At 37.0% G+C, this 24,926-nt stretch overlaps 1 long non-coding RNA gene across 2 annotated transcripts in view; it reads left to right on the top strand.

The window, feature by feature from the left end:
• Positions 1-24,926, top strand: part of LOC133532961 (uncharacterized) — a 51,665-nt gene that overhangs the window by 15,557 nt on the left and 11,182 nt on the right. For both annotated transcript variants that reach the window (XR_009801784.1, XR_009801783.1), the window contains exons 2-3: positions 18,361-18,444; positions 21,811-21,885. This is a non-coding gene — a long non-coding RNA (uncharacterized LOC133532961). The remainder of the gene's footprint in view (positions 1-18,360; positions 18,445-21,810; positions 21,886-24,926) is intronic.

The raw sequence follows: 24,926 nt of genomic DNA, 5'->3' as shown, positions 1-24,926 counted from the left end.
GGTAAACTAGGCCTTGTTAGGATTAGTCCGGTTTCCTCACGATGTTTTCCTTCACCGAAAAGCGAGTGGTAAATATCAAATGATATTTCGTACATAAGTTCTGAAAACTCATTGGTACGAGCCGGGGTTTGAACCCGCGACCTCCGGATTGCAAGTCGCACGCTCTTACCGCTAGGCCACCAGCGCTTCTGTAAGAATGTCGTATAATATTTATTTATTTATCAATACTGATGTGCTGTCGGGAAATATCCAAAATTACGGAATTTTCACAATGCAGGAAACTTCCCAAAGATTGGCTAGAAAAAATCCCTATAGGGAGAAATCCCTAAGTTCGCCTTTGTACTCCTTCTTCTTCTTCTTCCTTCCCTTAGTCTCAGTTTGATCTGGGGTCAGGCCTCCTTGTACGGCGGCGCCAGGACGCTCTATCCTGGGTTGTCATAAGGGTTGTGTTCTGGGCTTTCATCTCCCCCTTGATATTGTACCACCATATGTCGGGAGGTCTTCCTCTTCCCGGGGATTTTGTGGGGATATTTAGGACAGATTTAACTGAGAAACTATCATCTCGTCTCATTATGTAACCGTAGCATCTAAGCCTTATAATAGGCCTTTTCATCTGTATGAGATGTTTTAAGCAGCATCCTGGTAACGACACTTGCGTGCGTGGCTGTATAGCCGTATGCGAGAGAGGATCCCACGTCCACACACGCGGCAGGCGTATGCTTGCCCAGGTGGGCGAGGGTTGGAGGCCTGCTCGTGGCGCCTCGTGCGTTTCTCTCTTAAAGAGGTAAACCAGGCATCGTCGTGTTTGGCTTGACCATCGTGAATAGCACGACGCCATACGGGTCGGTCTTCGGCCAGTTTTTGCCATTGGTTACATGTAATATCAATAATAGGGGCTGAAAGATCCTCTCACGTGCTCATTGCGTATTCTAAGATGGGTAACACCGCCTGCCCGGCGCAGCATCTTCATTTCCGCTGTATGCAACTGCTGTTCGTGCTTTTTGCCATTGTCCAGAACTCCAAGTTCGCCTTTGTACATTGTATATATTTTGTTTTGATTGTGTCTGTAATCTGTCTTATGTACAATCAAGGACTTGTTAAGCTATTTAGGGTTCAAGCTAATTTGGTTGTAATACTAACGGTATCAAATGTCCAATGTAAAGAAAATCCTAAATGATTATGTGTATATATAATGTATGTATGTATGTATGTACATACATTATAACACTTTGACAATACATAACAAAATACACACGGTGTTTTTTTTTTCGTTAATTTCAAGGGTGCATTCTATTCTTGTGCTTACATTAAGTAAATTTCTCAAATCGAATTAATATCTAATTAACTCAATTTCGAAGATAATCAATAATTTATTTTTATCTTATAAGGCCCTTACGAGGGTATACACTTGCCTTAGGGCATGTTTACATATTGATTAGTACGAGTGTGTACATTTGCTACTAAACGAGGGAACCATCTCGGACGATTGGTGTTCAAAATGACACTGGTATGTCACAGTTTTCAATTGTTTGGTTGAATTAAATATTATGCCCGTGTTACAACAACGCTATAGCAACATTTAAATTATTTTTTACAGAAATAAAAAATATTTCTTTTTTTTAAATCAGCTATGCCATTTAATTTCCTAAAACGTACTTACCCATACCCCGAAGTTAACAGAATTCAAGAAAAACACGGTGTATAACATTTTGAGAATTTCTCATGCATTCTGACGAAGGGTAGATTTGATAAAGTTAGCTAGTATCATCTGATATTCGTGACCTTGGCGTGCGAAGAACAATAGTGAGCCCAGGGGTCAGTGAACTCCGCGGCTATGACATACGACCGCAGAATGGTCCGAGTATACGTCACGAGTACAGTTCGACGCGGAAGTCACAAAACGGTTTACATTTAAATCGACGCTGGAAAGGAAAAATAGGATAAGCGACATTTTGACGACCGGTTTGGCCTAGTGGGTAGTAGCCCTGCCTACGAGGCTGATGGTCCCGGGTTCAAATCCTGGTAAGGGCATTTATTCGTGTGATGAGCAAGGATATTTCTTCCTGAGTCATGGGTGTTTTATGTATGTATTTAAGTATTTATATATTATATATATCGTTGTCTAAGTACCCTCAACACAAGCCTTATTACTAATAAGGCTTGTGTTGAGGGTCAAATTGACTATGTCCCACAGAAAGCTAATAGGTTATTAGCTTTCTGTGGGACATAGTCAAGTTGTGTAATAATACTAATAATGTCCTATAATATTTATTTATTTTTAAAGATATTGAGTTACACATAAGGGTGTTTTTTTTGTCACCTGCAAATATTTACGGGTTGAATATATAGATCATGCTGAGCAACTTTTACTATGGGACCAACCCAGAAATCGCGAAAAAAAATTGTCTGTTTCATACATTTTGGCTGTCTGACATTGACATTTTGTATGGGCGAGTAAAATTATTTTCGCGATTTCGGGGTTGGTTCCATAGTAAAAGTTGCTCAGCATGACCTATAGATAGATAGATAGATAAAATCTTTATTCAACCACAACTTACATGCTTTGTGACACAAACAAATAACAAGAGAGAAAGAAAATTGACAAGAGACAAAGAAAAAGTAACATACAATTTGACACTAATATCAATAACAATGTATTACGTGTCTTATTTTTAGATTAGTAGAGATATTAGTAGAGGGTCATGTGTTGTGGTAAAGAATAGGCGCTGACTCAGCATAAATGCTGCGGAGACCACAGCGCTGATCTTCCGTCAGAACCTTAAAACCTACACTAATAAACGACCAGTGCAGCACTAGTCAATGTACTTATATGTTTAAATATATACTTATGCATGTTACATATATTTGTACTGTGTGTATGTAGGTACTGTAAATATTTGCAAGAAAAATATGTCACGTAGTTATTATACTTATGAATTTACACGATGTGAACGCAAGTGGATAGGTAACGGCAGATAATGGCTAACCTATACCTACAGGTCGTAATCGTTAAGTTTTCTAATATCTGTTATATTTACGGAATAATTGCCTGGCCACACTTAACGATTATAGCCTGTATATTCACCCCGTAAATGATAGCAGGTGTCAAAATAAACACCCATACATCGTTGGAATCGCCAAATTTTAATGCATCGAATTGACTAGGGTTCGTACGCATCTGACGACTTTAGTGTCCCTTATCCGGGCGATGATTTCGATAATCACTCGTACATTTAAATTAATAAAATGCGCCCTTTTAACAGCGTTGGTAGCTGAGCAACGGAGGTCGCGATTACAAACTTCATAGCAACGCTCGGAACCGGTTTTTTCCTTGTATTTGCAACCTAAAAAAACCGGTTTATTGAACGAGCCACGCAAAGACCGGTCGGCCTAGTAGTGTGCCACGTAAATATAGACTCCGAAATATGAAGAAACCGGTATTTATTGTTATAAACCGGTTAATTTGACCAGAACTGTTCTCATAGAGTTCTCGGTTTTTCGAGTGAAACCTAAATTAAAAGGTTTTGCGCCAAGTACATGATAACGGTTTGGAAATTTAACCGGTTTCCGAGCCATGCCTCACAGGCACCTAAGTAGTACTTAGTAAGTACCTATATCATTTGATAATTATAAGTCGCCTTTCGGTGAAGGAAAACATCGCGAGATTCGTGAGGAAACCGGACTAATTCCAAGAAGGCCTAGTTTCCCCTCTGGGTGAACTAGCTGTCAACACTAAATTTCGTGGAAATTGATGTTACTTAAGCAATTTTAAAGATAAACTATTTGTTTTAGTAAAAAAACAAACAATCATTAATGTCCATTATATTTCAAAAACCGAGGACGTACTCGATAGAAAAAAATTGCAAAGATTGGTCTTAAAGTAACCCATTGGGAAGAATAGCTTTGCGATCCCAACGAAATAACGGTACTTTTTCTATAAAATTGCCATTTCGGGAGAAAACTGTTTCCACTAACTAATTGGGTATTTGACACATGTTGAATATTATAACAAAATTTAGCTAAATGGATAGAAAATGGGACATTCATAATAAAAAAAAGTGGAATTTACAAAGACAGAGATTATCAAAAAATACAAGGCTTCAGAGGCTCAAAAAAACAATCGATTCCTTAAATATTATTGAAAAATAAATAGTATGACAACTATATACATAAACGCAATATTTCTCGGTCAAAATAGCAATTTTCTTGATCTTCCATACATTTAGGACAGACTAATGTAATGTAACGTCACATTACAATATCATTTGTTAGAGGTGTTTCAATCGTCGAGTGCGAGCGTCAGACTAACTCTCATTTCTGACCTTTGTGTTGCTTAAATGCCATGAGTCCTATATAGACATTTGATCCCCAGGAAAATCGAGATCTATTGTCATTATTTACAAAAAACTGTCAAGTAGCCAATTCTTAACAAATCACTTTGATTTTAAAGTCGATCGCTTCAGCATAATATATTCTAAGTTTATAGGTTTCGTTTTCATTTTTTTTTGTATTGCAAATAAAACCTATAAACCTGGTTATTGTGTCAATAACATACTAAAAAAACATGGGGAATGGAAAATATTTAGAAGTTGAGTGTACTTCCCTCTTAAACGGTTCTATGTCTTCTTATCACATATAAGGACCTAAATATCTATGAAAAGGGACCTTATTGTCGATGGCGCTTAAGCCGCACTGCGTCGCGCAGCGTTGTATTTGTATCGGAGCATAGTTTATAACGGCGGAAGCGCCATCGACAATAAGGTCCCTTTTCATAGATAACGTCACATATTATTTTGACTTTTAATTGGGTCTGCAAATAAAATCACAATTTCAAAACATTTATACATAAACCGCTAACGTATAATCATTTTTTATTTTTTTATTTCAATAGTATTCTTATTATTCCCTTGCCCAGGCGCAGTAACTTTACTCCGATACAAATAGACAGTGTGCGCGCTTTCGCTATTGATAGCCTCTTAATTGGAAGGTCAGATGGCACACCAGGGCGGCTACCGGGAAAATCGAAATTGGTCAATTGCGGGCATTTTTCTCTGTCACTCTAATTACGTCTTAGTGAGAGTAAAAGAGAAAGATCCCCGCAATTTGCGAATTTCGGTTTTCGCGGTAGGCCCCCTGAACTACACACCGCTGAACTAGCACCATTCTCAGTGCCCGTAAGGCCCGTCCTTAGATATATGCAATGGTTCTCTGCCTTTCAAATATTTTTTTTGCTATGACATTTCCGCTCCTTGTCTATATATAAACAGGACGTTATAGACTAACCGTTTATCGAGCTGTCTGAACCGCAACGCGATTAAAACATTAATGTAATTATTAATTAATATTTTCCTCACGCGTGGGGCCCCACGGTCTGGCGTTACAACTTTGTCATAGTAACTTTGGCATGCTACAGCGGTAACAATATTGCATAATTATTCATGTGACATGGTACTATAATGGTATTATGGGGTACAGTAAACATAAATAATCTCTAATGTTTTCGTTCAAGGTGTATCTTTTACTATATTTTTGTAGTAAGGCTAAGCATGTTTATAAATAGAAGAAAAAACTCGGAGTAAACCAAAAGGCACATTGGTATTGGTACCTAATTTCCTTTTGAACTTGGGGACCACAGTTACAGTATTGGACGATACAGGATGTTTCTTAAGGCACCTGCAATAATTAACGGGGTGAATCTTATACCTTTAAACGAGCAATTCTTGTATATATATACGTATATATATTTCCGGGATCTCGGAAACGGCTCTAACGATTTTGCTGAAATTTGGTATATGGGGGTTTTTGGGGGTAAACAATCGATCTAGATTAGTCTTATGTTTGGGAAAACGCGTGTTTTCGAGTTTTCATGCGTTTTCTTTCGACGCAGAATATGATCGCTAATTTTGTGTTGCCGGCCACTGTCCATCTGGTCCAGCGGGTTAAGACGCGGACTGCTAAACGAGTGTTATGGGTTCGATCTCACCCGCTGACTAACTTTTTTTTTATATATATTCAAGTTTATATATAATTTTTTAATTTTTGTTTTAGACAAGTTTAATTTAGTAAAAAAATGTAGATAAGATTATCACCTATATACCACCATATTACAATAAATAGTTATAACCGAGCAAGAGTTATAAGAGCAAGTTCGGCCTGGCCAGCCACATTAGGGCTCATGCTAGACAACGTCCATAATGTGTTTATTTGGGGTCGCCGTCATCGAAAACGATGAGGAGGACTATATATATATATATATAACCGAGCAATGCTCGGTCGCCCAGGTACTGTATAGGTTATATGAGCAACTTTTAGTATAGGACTAAACATTGACTGTTTTAGACAAGGTGCCCGTGAGCATTGCGAGATATTTTAACTAAGCATTCCTGGTAATATTTAGAAACTAAAATGTAATATAAAATTTTCTGGATTAGGCCTAGTTTCAGAGATAATTAAATGTTTTTCGAAATCATTCCTTGACTGCGGTATTGCCACTTTGAGGTCTAGTCTGGACATACCTATTGATTGACATCGAAAAAATAAAAAAATGTATTCGAGAGGCTACCCCCAAATAAAAAAAATGGTTAATTTTAGGTTATGTGTTTATCAATAAAAATTACGTTTTATGTACAGGAGTGTTCAAAAAAAGGGGAATTAAAAAACAAAAAATTTTTTTTTGTCGAATTTTACAAAAAGTCATATAAAATTTTTTGCTACTGTTGCCATCAGGAATGACCCGTTAAAATCTCTCGCAATGCTCACGGGCACCTTGTATGTTTTATATATTCTAAGGGAGAGTAAGAGCCAGGAACAAGGTTGTTCTACGTTGGATCCCGGGGCACGCGGGTGTCGCAGGAAACGAAAAGGCCGACGAACTCACGCAAGCAGGGGCTAAGAGGAAGAACTTCAGTCCTGAGCCTTTTTGTGATATCCCCAAAAGCCTAACGCGGCTCACCATAAAGACCTACTGTCACTACAAAACCATTCAACTCTGGAGAGAAACTACAGGCTTGAATCATTCCAAGGCGCTTATCAAGGCTTTCAGCAAAAAGGCGGCCTCGAACGCCTTAGCGCTGTCTAGGAACCATCTGCGCAACTTGGTAAGGGTGCTTACTGGGCACTGCGGCCTAAATAAGCACATGCTCACTACGGGGAAACGTGACATGGGGCGGTGCAGACTCTGTATGGAGGCAGGGGAGACGCCTTTGCACATTCTCGCAGAGTGCCCTTGCCTAATGCGCACTCGTGACTCAATCCTGGGCAGGCACATATTACGTCCGGAGGAGTTAAGGTCTCTTGAGATCAAGAAGATCCTGCAGCTGTTGGAAGTTGCAGGTTTGGATCGAGAGTTGTAGTAGGTGGCGATCACAATAGATCAGGAATGGTGGCAGTGATATATAGGCTGTAGAGCCTTACATAGCCCCTGACAAAGAAGAAGATGGGAGAGTAAATATTTTTGTTTAATATGATCTATAATATTTACATAGCTCGTAAATTATAGCAGGTTACCCCGTACTCCGTAGTTGGATGGTTTTTCGGTACTAAATATTTGATCATTTTTTCATAATGTAATGATAGTCATATTATCATTAGTCATAACTCTGAAACCGTTATATTTTCAGGAATTTCCTTAGGTTATCCTATAGATAGGTTAGGTTAGGTTTGTTTTATGGCTATCCTGAAAAGTTACGCGTTTCTGAGAAAAACTAAATTATGGCTAACGAAAATGCGGACAAACAATACATTATGACTTAAAACTGGGACAATAGAGACCCCGTTCGCGGTGCCAAATAATGCTCACTATACTGAAATACTAAAATAATAGTACAATCAACTCTAAAATCTTGCAACGACACACGAACGAAACTGACCTTTTTTTTTAATTGTCAATAATCGCGTGGCTCTTTTTTTACGTATTTTCAATCAATAGATGACAATTGCACATTTATTCGCTTTATTCGCTTCACAGGGCGTTACTTTTTCATACAACAATAGATTTTTTCTAAATTAGCTTCCACCCTTTGCGATAACCCTAATTCCTTTGACAATAGCCGTGGAATCAATAGAAAAATCTATAAAATCAATAGCGATGGCGTTACGGTGTAAAAAGATTTTAAATTTAGCGCGTGGCGTTCGATATAATGTCGTGGTTCCGTATAGGGTACGTGTATGAACCGTAGGGGGCGGCACAGAAGCCCCGTGTTTAATGGCGCGAAGTATAAATGTCTTGTTTAAGCATCCAATGTAAGCCACAAGATGGCAGAACCTCACAAGAAAACGTACGTGAGTTGTAGAGGGCAGCACGCTTGCTTTGGCGTGAAATGTCAATGTAATGTTTAAGTTTTCGATTCAGACCATTAGATGGCATATTCTAACGCGCACGGCACCTATTGAATCTGAGAATTTTTTATATACATGTATAGTAATTTGTACACAAGAGTGCAAAATTGCATTTTGTTGCTAGTGCTAACTGCGTCTAACAAGATTTTTTTTCACCACACCAGGACCTAAAGGCTATCTTGATTGTTCAACACTGAAGAGAAAGATGCATTCCACAGAAGAGGCAAAGTATTTTGATTTTTGAGTTGTTTTCTTATGTTGGCGATTAGAATTGACTTTTAAATGATGATTTTGAATGCAGAAATATTTAATAAAAACACGAGCAAAATATTATTAACAATGAAATACCAAAAAAATTAAACCAAATCAAATCCAAATTAACGTAATAAAAAGTTAATGATTCCAAATCATCATTTAAAAGTCAATTCTACCAGCTAACATAAGGAAACAACTCAAAATCTGCATCTGATTACTTTGCCCCACATGTGGATAAAATGCAACTTTTTCATTCGGTGTGGTGCAAATAACTGTTTTCGTTTCTAATTTAGGATCTCGAGCGAACTTAATGAGTCTCATAAAAAGTCGCTTAATAAATAACCTTGGTCTCGAGTGGTACATAGAACTTTTCACTCCAGAATTTCATAAAAAGTCAATAAATAAATAAATAAAAAATTTATAAAAATAAATTTTATAAATTATACACTTTTAAAAGGTTTGTATTTAGACCTTTGTAAAAATATTTTAAATTTTAAAAATATTAAAGATTAAACGTAATTATTTTAAAAGTAAAACTCATTTATGCTACTTGGTTTTTATGAATAAGTGACATAATTTAAAAAAAAAACTGTAACTCACTAGGGAGTTACAGCTTTTTTTTCACAATCCATAACTCCGCGGGAACAAAATAGGCCTTTGTCCTTCAGTACACCTGCATGAAATAAGTTCTTTTTCGAACAAGTGTGATGAAATAGTTATTTGTACAACAAGAGAGCAAAGTTTGATATTTCTTCGAGTGCTTGTTTTGAGTCCCGTGCAAGCGAAAGATTCTATAATAGATTCACGAGCGTAGCGAGTTAATCTAATTTAGAATCTTGAGCGCAGTAAGGGACTCAAAAGCGCACGAGATGTAAATAACTTTGATCTCGTGTAGTACACAAAATTTTTCACGTCAGTCAGCCATCAAAAAATACAACCTGAAAAAATTTAATTCGTCTTCATCACTATTTCACTCATGTTTTCTGAAGGTATTCTAACAATTAACTTGAATTACCGCAATAAAACAAAACGAAAGAAATTTCAATAAAATGATACGAAAATAATGAATTAACGAACATCAATTGACAGTTCAATCGTCAACTTTTTTTTGGTTAAAAAAAACTTTGTAAGATACGGTCCAAATTGCGAATACTACTATTTGTCAACTATAGTAGAGATCGTTAAAAGTCGTTAAGTAGAATTATTTACTGCGTAACAATTGCGTAAATTTGTATAAGTATATTGTTTTGATTGTATAATAAAATACGTAAAATATGGTGTTTTTAATAATTTTAAACTTTTATTTCAATAATTAATTATTACGAATGAAGACTCGTAGGGTGTTTTGGAACGATGCGGTTTGACTTATTTCGGGGGTCTATTATAAACCGTCAATATATCGTTGAATTACGTATGCACTTTTTGTCTCTTTCTTTTTGCTAATGACGTGAAAGGGACAAAGACAATAGAATCCAAATACTTCGAACTTGTATTAGGCCCCGCACGTTGAAATAACATTCGAATATGAAGGTCACTTGAATGTTATTTTGTCTCACTCAGTGAGCAAAATGCGATTTTGCTCACTGTTTTTAAGCAGCAAATTACCCTTGTTACAGCTGCTGACGTGAAAAAGTATTTTTGCTCTCGGCTTTTCACCTTAAGGTTAATTTACTGACTTTACTGACACATTGCCCTTACGGAACTACATATTTGAAGAAATTTCCTTATGTGAGGGTGCGGAGTGTTAGGGCAACGCGCATGTAACTCCTCTGGAGTTGCAGGCGTAGATAGGTTACGGAGACTGGTTACCATCGGGCGAGCCGTATGCTTGTTTGCTACCAACGTATTATAAAAAAGCGTCTAACGCGTTTAGCGTTTAGCGTGTCTTAGCTGTCGTCGTGTCGTCGGATAGACCTAAGCCCTCCTATGTGTATACATACAACGCGGCCGGTCAACTATACTGTTGTGAATGTGAAAGGGTGTTTAAGAGCAAGTTTGGCCTGGCCAGCCACATAAGAGCTCATGAGAGAAAAAACCCTTGATTGCTGAGGTCGCCGTCATCGAAATCGATGTGGAGGACTATATATATTATAAAAAAATATTTCAACAAAACGGAACCCTAAAACTGTTCTGTTTTGAATTTTCAACTTTATTTTACAGCACATAGAGTTGATTTTAGTAATTTCCTATCAAAATTCCTCACAACAAAACTGCATTGCCAAACTGCAGTTTTTTACGAATCAGCTGCTTAAATGCAATTTATTTAAAAAAGTCCTAAGTCCCGTCATGTCTCCGTTGAATTACGTCATATTTTTTTCAAACAAAAAATGGTACAAAGGAGTTTTTTTGCGAAAGGGATGTTTTGGTACAATGGGATTTAAAAAAATAAAGGGCAAAGTAAAAGCTTTATGTTGATAACCGACTGTGGAAGCGATGATTCTGTCTTTTGTGAAATCCTTGACATTTTAGAGAACTCTGACATGACATGAAAATGATTTGCAAATGTCATATGGCATGAAATATAGTAACAGTAGTTCATGTGTTACATAATTCAATTCAATTCAAAAAAAATCAGACTACATGCCCATATATAAGATACAAAAAAAAAATTCAAATAAAAATAAAGCGGTGGTAGCCGAGTGGATATGACGTCCGACTTTCAATCCGGAGGTCGCGGGTTCAAATCCTGGCTCGTACCAATGAGTTTTTTCGGAACTTATGTACGAAATGTCATTTGATATTTACCACTAGCTTTTCGGTGTATGTTCAAAATTCAAATGTGTATGTGAAGTCCCCAATCCACATTGGGCTAGCGTGGGGACTATAGCCCCTGGAGCCTGGCCTGGAGGCCTGTACCCAGCAGTGAGACGTATGTGGGCTGAATTATTAGGGGCACAGCTGATGTGGTTGATATAGGTTGAATTATATATCGTCGACGACCGGTCTGGCCTAGTGGGTAGTGACCCTGCCTATGAAGCCGATGGTCCCGGGTTCAAATCCTGGTAAGGGCATTTATTCGTGTGATGAGCATGGATATTTGTTCCTGAGTCATGGGTGTTTTCTATGTATTTAAGTATTTATAAATATTTATATATTATATATATCGTTGTCTAAGTATCCTCAACACAAGCCTTATTGAGCTTACTGTGGGACTTAGTAGTATTTATTTATTTATTTATATATATATAAAAATAAAAATTCATGTCAATGACTAAAAATAAAAATAAAGAAAAAATAAATTACAATAAATAAAGCATTAAGAGGAAACACTACCTTTGCGACGAAATAACGGTACTTTTTCTACGTAATTTCCATTTCGAAAGAAAACGGTTTCCACTAATAGCACAATCGGATTAAGACCAACCTCGAAATATCTGGAACAGTCATGAAATTTGGTATGTATATAAAGGCCCCTTTTTCAAGCCCACACCATTTGACATTTGGGGACCATTTGTCCTCTGGAAGTGTATAAGCACTAAACTTAGATTCAGCAAGTATTTTCTATAACAAGATGTATTTTTTCCGCAAAGATGTCTAGCACTATTTTGTGTAGGATTTAATAAGCTTGAATGTTACCTTCTCGTAAAAAACGTAGATTTTGAGTAAAACGCGAATTTCTCCTGGATGGTACACATTTGCCAAAATGGCTGCGATTCCTCGAGGTCCCCAAATGTCAAATGGTGTGGGCATGAAAAAAGGGCCTTTAATTTATATACATACCTTTCAAGACTGTTCCAGAGATTTCGAGGTTGATCTTAATCCGATTGTGCTATTAACTAAATCTTAAATCACTTTTGATGTCGATCGCTTTAGCATAATATATTATAGGTTTATAGGTTTCGCATTTTTTTTGTATTTACTAATTTTGTAAAAACGTAAAAACTATACGTAAACCTAGTTTTTCATTGTGTCAGTAACATAATAAAAAAGGAGAATGGAAAATATTTAGAAGTGGGAAAAAACATTTTCTCTTTTTCTATGGACGTTTAGGTCGTATACTACCCTCTTAAAAGAAAAGTGTGGGTTTATGAAACGAGCTGAAAGCAAGTACTATTACACTACAATGCACCAAAAAGATTAATAATCTTGTACAAACTGTCCAATTTCGTGTTCATATAATTTTGAATAGTCTGTCCGCTTAGCAACACTTGACTGTACAAGCCGGCGGAGACCGTGTCGAAGCGGTCCCGTCGTTCTATATTATATGACATCGGTCTAGTCCCCTAAGTCCTGCGGTCCTTTTAAAAGGACAAATTAATAAATGTCTAATTTTGAACTACAATCCAAGAAAGTTCGAAATTTAAAACTGTAAATATAATTCTGGATCTTAGGAGGATTATAAAGACAGTGTTCATATAGTTTTGAACAGTTTGTCCGCTTAGCAATACTGGTGGTCGGCGGAGAAGCGTGTCGAAGCAGTCCCGTCGTTCTATATTATATGAGACTCGGTCTGCCCCCTAAGTCCTGACGTCCTTTTAAAAGGACAAATTGAAATCTAATTTTGAACTATAATAATGGAATACAAGAAGGTTCCAAATTTAAAACTGTACATATAATTCTGGATCTTAGAGGATAGGGCTCGAGAAGCACCGATTATAGAGACAGTGTTCATATAATTTTGAACAATTTGTCCGCTTAGCAACACTGGTGGCCGGCGGAGAAATCGCGTCGGGACGGTAAGTCGGTAACCGTCGTTCGATAGCTGGACACTCGGTCTAGGGCGCGAGAGACAGCGATATTTTATTTTTTATTTTTATTTTATTCATAAAAATGTTTACATGACATTACAGTTGGACCAATGCGTCACGAAACTTAGACTAACAGCAATAATAATTATAAGTATTAACAATTACAAAACAATATAAAACAATAATGGCACATTAACAAATTAAATTGGAACAGTTGAGCACCTAGCATCCATCGCCTCACAGAATCTCAAGCATTTACTATACACTGCCGCCCATCGCCAAGCAAATAGATCGCATTCAGGCGTCGATGCCAGGAGCGCATTGAGCAGTGAGAGGGCGCGGGGCAGCGGCGAGTTCCTGCGCGATACGGTGCGCGCCGGCGGATATGAGATTCGCCGGTCGAAGTACTTTAAGGGGCCCATTGATTACCAGGTCGCTGGACGATATCAGCCTGTCAGTTGTTCGGAACTGTCAACTTTTTCTTCTAACATAAGGTAGAATTACTAGTGCTCGACGCTGCACTAGTCACCGACATGAGCACTTTATTTCATGGAAATATAGGTTAAATTTGAACAACGAAGATTTTTCTGTATTCGAACTTAATCCTTGTCACTTTGACATAAAGTGCCCATGTCGAATACTAGTACCGCGTCGAGCACTAGTACTTCTACCTTACTATGTATGTATTCTGTAGCATTAGTTTATGAGACTGCTAGTTTAACAGTCCAGACGCGGTTTATTTATTTAGTATAAATTTTATTTTGATACTTGGAGATACTTTACACCTCCAAATCTTATTAGTATTAGTACTCTGACATTGGGGACCTTTTACATCTCCAGATTTAATGTATTTTTAACCATAGAGACTATATATCTCTAGTGTATTGTAGTAATTCTTTATTTTAAGATTATTATAATGTAATGTTTACCCAGGTATTGGCTGTTGTATTTATAGATGTTGTTATTAAATGTATTTTTCATGTCACTATATGATGTTACTATAATGTTGTACTGACTTGTAAAAGAGCCCCTGAGGCCTACTTGCAGAATAAATTTTTGAATTTTGAATTTAACTGACAGGGCGATTCGCAAAAGCTGATAATCGTGAATAACTGACAGGCCGATATCGTCCGACGAACTGGTGAAAGTTTTATCTGTAAATCCTTCGAATACTGTCAGATTGTTGGTTTTAGAACAAAACTAGAGACAGGCAACACGTGGCGCCATCTACAAACGTAGTTACGCTCTCATTTTAGAACAACTAACTAGATTGCTCTGAAACTTTGTACTTACGATAGGATAAGGTATATCCATGACTGTTATTAGTTTATGTAGCTTCAGATACCATAATTAAAAAAACGATTTTAAGTTTTTCATAAAAAAAAAACTTGTTTTTGCTCTGTTTCGTTTGTTTTATAAGCTAGAGCTATATAAACTAATTAAAGGCATAGATGTACCTCATGTTTTGTATATGCGAAGTTTTATTACAATCCAACACCTAGTTTTAAAATGAGAACGATCCTCCGTTTGAATGGGAAGGTGACATTCGGCCGAACTTGCTTCGGACTCTCTAAGAGAATTACGATGTAATGTACGATGAATTGTCAATGACATAATTGTCAGCGTAATGAAACGGGGGTAGTGGATATGGGGCATATATTCGTAAGATATCTGACAGTTGTCTGTAGTATGAAAATGTTATCTTAAGTAGAAAATGAGACGAATACCTGACTCATTCAAACTAAATGTAGTTTTCTGGAGCTTTGTTAATCTGTAATTATAACTTTTAATTATACTATGTAGGTAAATAAATTAAGAGCCGATTTTCGCTCACTAGTTAAACAGACGGTTAGGATATATTCCATGTCATTCATACGTTACCTTATTATACTCTACTGTGTTCTACCTGACACACACCACTTTTATTATATTAGATTGTTTTTCTACTACTTACTAGCGCGGCACCATTATTTATGTATTTACTTTTATCGCTCACTAATTTAATTTGTAATAGATTGTTGTTTTTTCTCATATAAGTGAATAATTGTTATTCTTTTGAGAAATAAATCTTTAAACGGATTATACCTTACTTCACTGAAATAGTTATCGGACGAGTTAAATGGTAACTGAAAATCGTCCCTAAATTAAATTAATTCATTTTAAACGATAATTTATGCAACTTTAATAATGATATAAAAGTAGTCCCGTTTTTTGTAATAAAATTAGAAATCGCTCATTACATACCGCTTTCTCTCATGGCTTGCGCACTGAAACCGGTCCTCGCGGGCGCCGACAAAAAATGTCTGTGGCCCGTCTGCGAAAGCCGCGACACGGGGCGAACCTTACCTATACAATCGCCATCAGATATATCGGAGCGGCCACGGTGTCCACAACTATCTGAACAAAGCATGTTATTGACTGAGTGTTAGCGAACCCAGTTTCAGCTTGGGCAAAAATGCTGATGTTTTTGAAGTGAAAACTTCTTTAGCGGCGCTGTGCACTCTTGTGATGGGGAAAATTGTTAAACTCGCGACAGGTCACGTGACCGACAGATTCGTCAGATTAAAAAATTCGTAAGACGGACACGTGACCCGATCGAAAAACTGTTACAATGTCATTGAAGCCAGTAGACCGCAATAAATTAATATTGTACTTTACCTCATAAGTACTTTTATACTGATAATTAAAGCAATTTTTGCAAAATTATTCCCTAACCTTAAGTTTTCACTTCTGCCGGCACTCCCGGAGCGCAACCCGTTGTTTTTTTTTATACCACGCCGGTGGCAAACAAGCCCGGCCCGTCTGATGGTAAGCAGTCACCACAGCCTATGGACGCCTGCAACACCAGAGCTATTAAATGCGCGTTTCCGTCCCTTTAAAAACCTGTATGTCCGGATGTTCTCCTCTACTCTACAGGTTGCAATTCTCAACAGTTTCTCGTGAAATTTAGTTACCATTTTCTATGATTAAATATAATTATTTGTCGATTCTGTTTTTGGTATTCACATAGTCTTGAATTGTTTCACATGATGCCGACGGCCGCTTTCTATCACCGCACCGCTCGCGGTCGGCAGGGTGTTCACCCTCACAGCCTAGAACCTAAATGGTCGCGTACTGTGCGGTTTAAGAGGAACTTCCTCCCGCGAACGCTCCGGCTGTGGAATGAGCTCCCTGCCGAGGTGTTCCCGAGGGCCTACAGTATGGGATTCTTCAAAAAAAAGTGTCAGGTTGTTAAAGGGTCGGCAACGCGCATGTAATATATCTAGTGTCGCAGGCGTCCATACCCAAGTAGCATTTTACTCCATTTAAGAGTACACATTTAGTTCCCAGGTGTACTTGAAGCATTATTACAGTTCACTCGTGATGTATAAGCTGCACTATTGCGATTAATAACACCTATACCTGTCTAAGGGACTTATAGGAGGGTAGAGTTATACTTTTATACGACTGTTGGTGTTATAATACTCTAACAACTATCCTTTAGTCAGCCGTCTGACTAAGAGCATTATAGGAGGGTAGAGATACGGCAACCGCTGTTTAACAGCCTACTTGTACGATGTTGTAGAGCTAGCATTTTAATAGAACACACATGGTCATTTATAAAGCCAAAAGCTGTTATGTTTACTTGTTTGAGACTGTTATACAGCTAGTAGCTGTAGTAGGACTTGTTTGTGATCATTAAAATAACCTTTTTTTACTAGCTGTACAGAAGTGTTTAAATGGTTCGCATGTGCACTGTAGGCTGTTAAAAGGATTATATGTGTTGTCCATTAACATCAATAGCAGTTTATTTGTCCACAAGTACTACTCTAATTTGCTGTAAGCTGAAAATGAATGTGAATGTGATATTCTATTACACTTATCCCACAAGCTGTGTGTTTATATTACGTCGCGTGCAAAAATTTCTGAAAATGAATAACAAATCTTGGAAAATAAGAGCGAGAACCGGTGGAAGAAGAAAGGATCTCTAAAATTTCAGTATATTGAAAGAATTATACGATGATACACAATTGACCTAAACTACATCTTAAAGCTGTACATTAGTTCACATTAGAATAAATTTATAGACATTGGCTCTGTAGTGGTACAAATGTGGGACTTTATATAGGTAACAGCATTCTAACAGAACACATGTGAACCTATTATACGCTCACCGCATTAAATTGGAGTTATATCAGTTCACATAGCCGTATTTCATTTCCACCATTTTGTTCTGCGTAACCTAAAATATTTACCAAATAAATCTCCAAAATTATCATGCAGATTTATCACAAAATACGCAGATAGAGCGATTGAGTTTTGGTTTCATGCTATAATTAATAACCGTAGTATAATTATAATGCCAATATAATGTCAAAAACTGAAAATTGTTGATTTCCTCTCAGCCAGTTTTAAATATTTTAAAATGAATATCGCGTTTTTACAGAGGCGCGTGAATATTTTAGCTGTAAATATGTATACATTTCACGATAAACTTGCATTCCCATAGCATTTAACATTATTAAGAATTTAAAACAGGTACTTACCGCGTGTTATCATAAAATTTATCCAAAGGATATCCGCCGGTGTTTCTGATGGCACACAAAAAACCAAACTAATGAGGAATAAATAAAATAAAGAAATATAATGGACCCACGTGAATTTTAGGTAGCACTGGAGTACTTTTGTCGGATTTTATAACTGTGATAGCTGTGTATTTAGCCACTTGTTACTCTTTATTACACTCATGTACGTTGTATGGTTCACACTGCGTCCCATATAGTGCCATTAGTCAGCCTTAAGTCCGATGTTACTACTTAAACTGCTATTATAATGCTATTATACTGCTAATGTACAGCCATAGTGAACTTAAGGCTGTCTAATTTGTGCCCAAACTGGTTCTATAAGAGCATTATAGCAAGCTATACAGCTCTTATACAGCTGACTTACACAGCTTGTGGAGTACATGTGAACGACTAGACATCTCATATAGAACCCCGAATGCCACTTGGGTAGGTTATGGTGACTGCTACCTACCTATGCTTTTTTGCAAGACTTTGCTATAAATTTTTGTTTAAATTGTTATTTTCAATTGTTTCAGTGTTGGTGTCGCTGAAAGCTATGCCTAATACCTAGGCCTGAATATATACGACATCGTGTCGTGCACTTAGCATCGTGTTTACAGGTAAAGAAACAATTATTGACGTTATGTTATTAACTTATTAACCAGCTTGAACCTAAACACTTCGCAAAACATCCAGGGGTCCATTCCTCGAACGGTATTAGTGAATTAGTAGAGTATTATTAATGTGTTACCATGGTAACCCATATGACTTGACAGGGGCCCATTCCTCGAACGGTATTAGAATAATAGTATTAGTCCACGAACTGTCAAGTCATATTACCATGGGAAAACACTTACAATATTAGACTAATATTATTTTATAAGTCTACGAACTGTCAAGTCATATAGGTTACCATGGCAACACACTTATAATATTAGACTAATATTATTTTATTAGTCTACGAACTGTCAAGTCATATAGGTTACCATGGCGACACACTTATAATATTAGACTAATATTATTTTATTAGTCTACGAACTGTCAAGTCGTATCGGTTACCATGGCAACACACTAATAATATTAGTCTAATATACCGTTCGACAAATGGCCAGGCCTCTAGGTCAAGTAAGATATAATATGAATAAGATTGAAATTTTTAATTTAATAAAAAAAAGATTTATGGAGAAACCTACAAAAAAATATCATGTAACCATTTCTTAGCTACATACATATTAATTTGACTACATACATTAGTTACTAGTTGCCTATATTTAAGTTTACATATCAAAACGTAAATCTATTCGCAATTAAAGGGTGTCCCAGAAGTAAATAATAGTGACCCTCCCTATGAAGCCGATGGTCCTGGGTTCGAATCCCGGTAAGAGCATTTATTTGTGTGATAACACAGATATTTCATGTCATGGGTGTCTTCTATGTATATACGTATGTATTAATCTATATAAGTATGTGTGGTGTCCGTAGCAGGCTCCGTAGCCTATGTACGCCTGCAACTACAGAGCAGTGAGCTCTGGCAACCTTACTCACCGGCATGAACACAACACTTTCGACTAACTTAGATTGAATCGCGGCGGCTAGACTCGTGTAACTCAGTCTTAAGCTAAAAGTCCCGTTTAGTAATTGCACGTCACAGCGTTATCAGCAGCTTGAAGTCTGCTGGGCTTCCTGTGGGCGCGGCCTGACGTTTATCACTGTAGCGTGCCTCACATACTACCGGGAACGTATATGAGGCATTATCTATGAAAAGGGACCTTATTGTCGATGGCGCTTACGCCGCACTGCGTCGCGCAGCGTTGTATTTGTATCGGAGCATAGTTTATAACGGCGGAAGCGCCATCGACAATAAGGTCCCTTTTCATAGATAACGTCACATATAACAGGGTATTTCCGGAGACCCCGCACCGCGATACTGACACGTAGACTCCGTCTAATCTTTCGGCACCTTAATGTAACCACTATAAATGGCACATTTTCTTAACGGCAAAAAAATGTTGGCCGAAGATTTAGATTTGGTAAAAAAAAATGCCGAACCTTTCGGTCGCACCGAAACTGTATTTTCGGTAGTGTCCGTGTGAAGTTTCGGTTTCGGCAGGTTTCGGCAAGATCATATTTTGGCCGAAGGTACAGTGTAAGCCAGAAAAATAGAACGATGCAAAAGATATGGTGCGCCGCGCGAAACTTACGGCGGTAGAAAATTCAATGGCCATTGCGCGGGTTTTTACCTTTTATGTATTTCAATTGCTCTGAAAATAAGATTCTGTTTCAAATGTTTCTCGGCTATTTATATCACTAAGTCCGAACAGAAACACTCGTAAGTGTGTCTGTTTGGCCCTACGGTTGACTGGTAGAGAATGCCATTTGTACATTGTTGTATATACATGTTGTGTGCAATAAAGTTTAAATAAATAAATAAAATCACTAGCTATTTTATACTGAGGGCCTGTTTCAATCTCAATCTCAATCTCCAAGTAAAGTCCTGAATAAGCTACTTGCCACTTATCTGACGAATAAAGTCATCGTTGGCGTTTCGCAATCTTCAAATAAGGTTAAATGCAGGAGGTTTTATCTGGCAGTTAATTTATTTGTTAATTAGCTATCCAATACCTTACTTGGACATTGTGAAACAGGATCTAAACCTACTGCTATGGTATACAGGGTAAACATATCTAACTAAAAATAAATGTAAAATTATTCATGTTTTCGTGTATTTTTTTAAAACAAACCCATTTGACCTTTTGAGACGAATGAGGACCCGTGCGAAATCGTATTTTCATACAAACGTAGTCCTCATTATCCCCTCTGGAAACTAACATTATTGAAATTATTTTGACATAATTTGTTGTACAGTCAGCATCAATAGTAGCGGATGAACAAACGCGCCAAAAGTATCTGATATTCCGGATAACTTTTCCAAATATATATAATTCTGTAAAATTTACTTTCAAAAGTATATCTTTTACAGTCTAAATTGTTCTACATATAGAACCATCAACTTTTGTTAAGCTGTTACAGAATGGTAGATACTTTTGAAACCTTGTTTGATCCGCTACTTTTGATGCTGACTGTACATCAAACACAGCTATGCCCCTATGTTTGATATTTATCGAATCGATATTTTTGTTTTCCGTTAATTTTAAGGGTGCATCCCTGAGTTTAAATTAAGTAACTTTCTCAAAGACACCGGTATTCTAACTAACTCCATTTCGGAGATAATCAATATTTAATTTTTATCTTATAAGGCCCTTACGAGCGTGTACACTTGCCTTAGGGCCTGTTCACATATTGATTAATGTTTAGTATGAGATAATACATTTGCTACTAAACGTAAATACTATCTCGGACGATTGATGTTCGAATGACATTGATGTCACAGTTTTCAATTGTTGGGTTGAGTTAAATGTAATGCCCGTGTTACAACAACGCTATATGCAACATTTAATTACTTTTCATAAAAATAAAAATAATTTTTTTTTAATTATCTATGCCATTTAGTTTCCCTTAACGTTCTTACCGATACCCCCAAGTTAACGTAATTCAATAAAAACACGGTGTATAAGAGTTAGAAGTATTTAAAAATTTGTATGTAATCGGTATCGCGCTCCTTAAAAATATTTTCGATAACGTCAATATCGAGAGAGGAAAATGGGAACTACGTTTGTATGGAGAAGCGGCCGTCCCCTTTCCTCTAAAGGTTTGTTTCGAGTCTGCCCTTGTAAATAGTCTAATTTCCATGTTCTTGCAAATAGTATAATTTCCATGTTCTTGCAAATAGTCTAATTTCCATGTTCTTGCAAATAGTCTAATTTCCATGTTCTTGTAAATAGTCTAATTTCCATGTTCTTGCAAATAGTCTAATTTCCATGTTCTTGCAAACAGTCCAATTTCCATGTTCTTGCAAATAGTCTAATTTCCATGTTCTTTTTTTCATGGCTGTTCCCTTGATCAACTACAATCCTTGTTGATTTCAGGAGAAAAAATCGACGTGGAAGAAATGCTACTTCACGCGATAACGAGATCTACAAACTGACAGGTTTTTACTAATGGTATGTTGAAATTTATTATTTTATTTATTGAGAAACAAACGGTTATGAAACACAAATTACAGCGGTGATCATTACAATACGACTAAACCTGGAGTTTCCTTAACGTTAATAAATATGACAATTTCGTGGCAGTAGGTAATTGTAAACACACACCCTTACAACATTTTTTGTTACCCTACTTTACTGCTCCACTCGACCTTGACATTGGCATTTTCCCACCATTTTGGGTAGAATACGTCCAAGCCGTCCCGCCATCTCCTTTTCGGCCTGCCTGCGCCCCGTCCTGCATCGTCTAATTATGGTTTTCCGTTGGTCCCACTCAGCAACAACAAAAATGTGGGTCAACATTAATTAACTAATCATAAGTACGTAATCTGAGCCCCTAGTGTAAATTTTGGAAACTCAAAATCCCATACAAAATGAGACTTAACGCAAACGCGTACGTCACGTTACGCCATCGAATAAATTTACACAAGGGGTACTGAAAAAGTTAACAATCTGCTCGCTACCTGTCTTTTAAATCTAACAAAAAAACCTAACCTTTTGCTTTTGAAGTACATTTGACACACGGAAGGTAATTCCGTTTTTCTGTCCGTCATTCGTAATTCCATCATTTTTGTTTCGGTGTGAGAATGCTGTTACGCATCGTCCCCCTGGCCTGAGGTGGACCCATTTTGGGGGGTATATGGGACTCACTTTCCCGGCTTTTTCCATTGAGAAAGAGGGGGAGGAGGCTACCCACTAAACCCACACCGGCGTTTCCCACAATATGCCATTTGGGTGGCGTCCTGAGATCGCGAACACACTGTCAATTGTATCCCATCAAAAACATTTTCATGTAAAATGTACTAGCCAAGACGACCATAAGGCTCGCACTGTCAAAAATATATCAGATCTCTTGTACAGCCAAGCTTTTAACTATACAAGCCCTAACTTCACAAACTCTACTCCCTGGTACAAAATATATGGCTTGGCCGTTTCGCTACCGTCACAAGGGGTGAGGTGAAAAATTTATTCATTATTCATTATTTTTTATTATTCATTACTTCTTGTAGTAACGAAACAGCCAAACCACATATTTTGAATAAGGAAACTTTCTAGCTACAGTAAATTTACTGCCATCTTTAGAACACCATTTGCCTTTGATCCTTATTATTTCACTGATTTTGATATCTGATAATGATATGTATGAGTAGGGTCTAGTCTCTAGTGTTATTTGGCTGCGGTTTTCTGTAAGGTGGAGGTACTTCCCCAGTTGGGCTCTGCTCTAGATCTGGAATGACATCCGCTGTGCTGTGCCCTACACCACTAAGCGAGATGACGTTCACAATGCCCATACCTCTCTTTTGGACGTAGTTTGAAGACGTAGGATGTTGTTGTTTTCTATGGGTTATATTGATTTCTATGTTTTCTATAGCTTATGTTGATTTCTATGTTTTCCATAGCGACGACCGGTTTGGCCTAGTGGGTGGTGACCCTGCCTACGAAGCTGATGGTCCCGGGGTCAAATCCTGGTAAGGGCATTTATTCGTGTGATGGTATGGATATTTCCTGAGTCATGGGTGTTTTCTATGCATTAAAGTATTTACAAATATTTATATATTATATATATCGTTGTCTAATTACCCTCAACACAAGCCTTATTTATGTATGGTGCACAATAAAGAATATTTACTTACTTACTTACTTACTTACTTATTGAGCTTACTGTGGGACTTAGTCAGTTTGTGTAATAATGCCCTATAATATTTATTTATTATTTAATGAAAAATAATTTGCATATAAAATTAATAATTCTAATACTTAAGTCAGTTATTTTAATAATCCTTAATATTATAAAAGCATCTGTCCAAAATCCATAGGGTTTTATAGGTATAAAGGTTAGGTAGGTAATTAGATATAGGTATTATTTATGATTCAAAATATACATTGTTTATAGAAAGGCGCTTAATATCTGAACCCACAGACAGATAGACCTACTTTTCTGACAGATTTATAAAGAAACATCTATAACATTACATAACTGGCGCCAACATTAATTACAGCTATATATAACCGCCTTATGTAATATAACGGTCCAATACATATTCATTATGTGTATTTGCATATATTAATATTACTCGTTTTTAGGGTTCCGTAGCCAAATGGCAAAAAACGGAACCCTTATAGATTCGTCATGTCCGTCTGTCTGTCCGATTATGTCACAGCCACTTTTTTCCGAAACTATAAGAGCTACACTGTTCAAACTTGGTAAGTAGATGTATTCTATGAACCGCATTAAGATGTTTACACAAAAATAGAAAAAAAAAACGATAAATTTTGGGGGTTCCCCATACTTAGAACTGAAACTCAAAAAATATTTTTTCATCAAACCCATACGTGTGGGGTATCTATAGATAGGTCTCTAAAAATGATATTGAGGTTTCTAATATCATTTTTAGGGTTCCGTTGCCAAATGGCAAAAAAACGGAACCCTTATAGATTCGTCATGTCCGTCTGTCTGTCCGTTTATGTCACAGCCACTTTTTTCTAAACTGAATAGTTTGCGCGAGAGACACTTCCAAAGTGGTAAAATGTGTCCCCCCCCCCCCCCTCCCCCCGTAACTTCTAAAATGATAGAATGAAAAATCTAAAAAAAATATATGATATACATTGCCATGCAAATTTCCACCGAAAATTGGTTTGAATGAGAAATAGTAAGTAGTTTTTTTTTATTATGTCATCAAATTAAAAAAAAAAATTTTTCATCAAACCCATACGTGTGGGGTATCTATGGATAGGTCTTCAAAAATGATATTTAGGTTCCTAATATCATTTTTTTCTAAACAGAATAGTTTGCGCGAGAGACACTTCCAAAGTGAAAAAATGTATGTCCCCCCCCCCTGTAACTTCTAAAATAACAGAATGAAAAATCTAAAAAAAAAATATGTTATACATTACCATGCAAACTTCCACCGAAAATTGGTTTGAACGAGATCTGGTAAGTAGTTTTTTTTAATACGTCATAAATGGTACGGAACCCTTCATGGGCGAGTCCGACT

Source organism: Cydia pomonella, chromosome 28, assembly GCF_033807575.1.
Source record: "Cydia pomonella isolate Wapato2018A chromosome 28, ilCydPomo1, whole genome shotgun sequence".
NCBI lineage: Eukaryota > Metazoa > Arthropoda > Insecta > Lepidoptera > Tortricidae > Cydia > Cydia pomonella.
The sequence above is the reverse complement of the archived record's forward strand: the minus strand, read 5'-3'. Positions and strand labels throughout refer to the sequence as shown.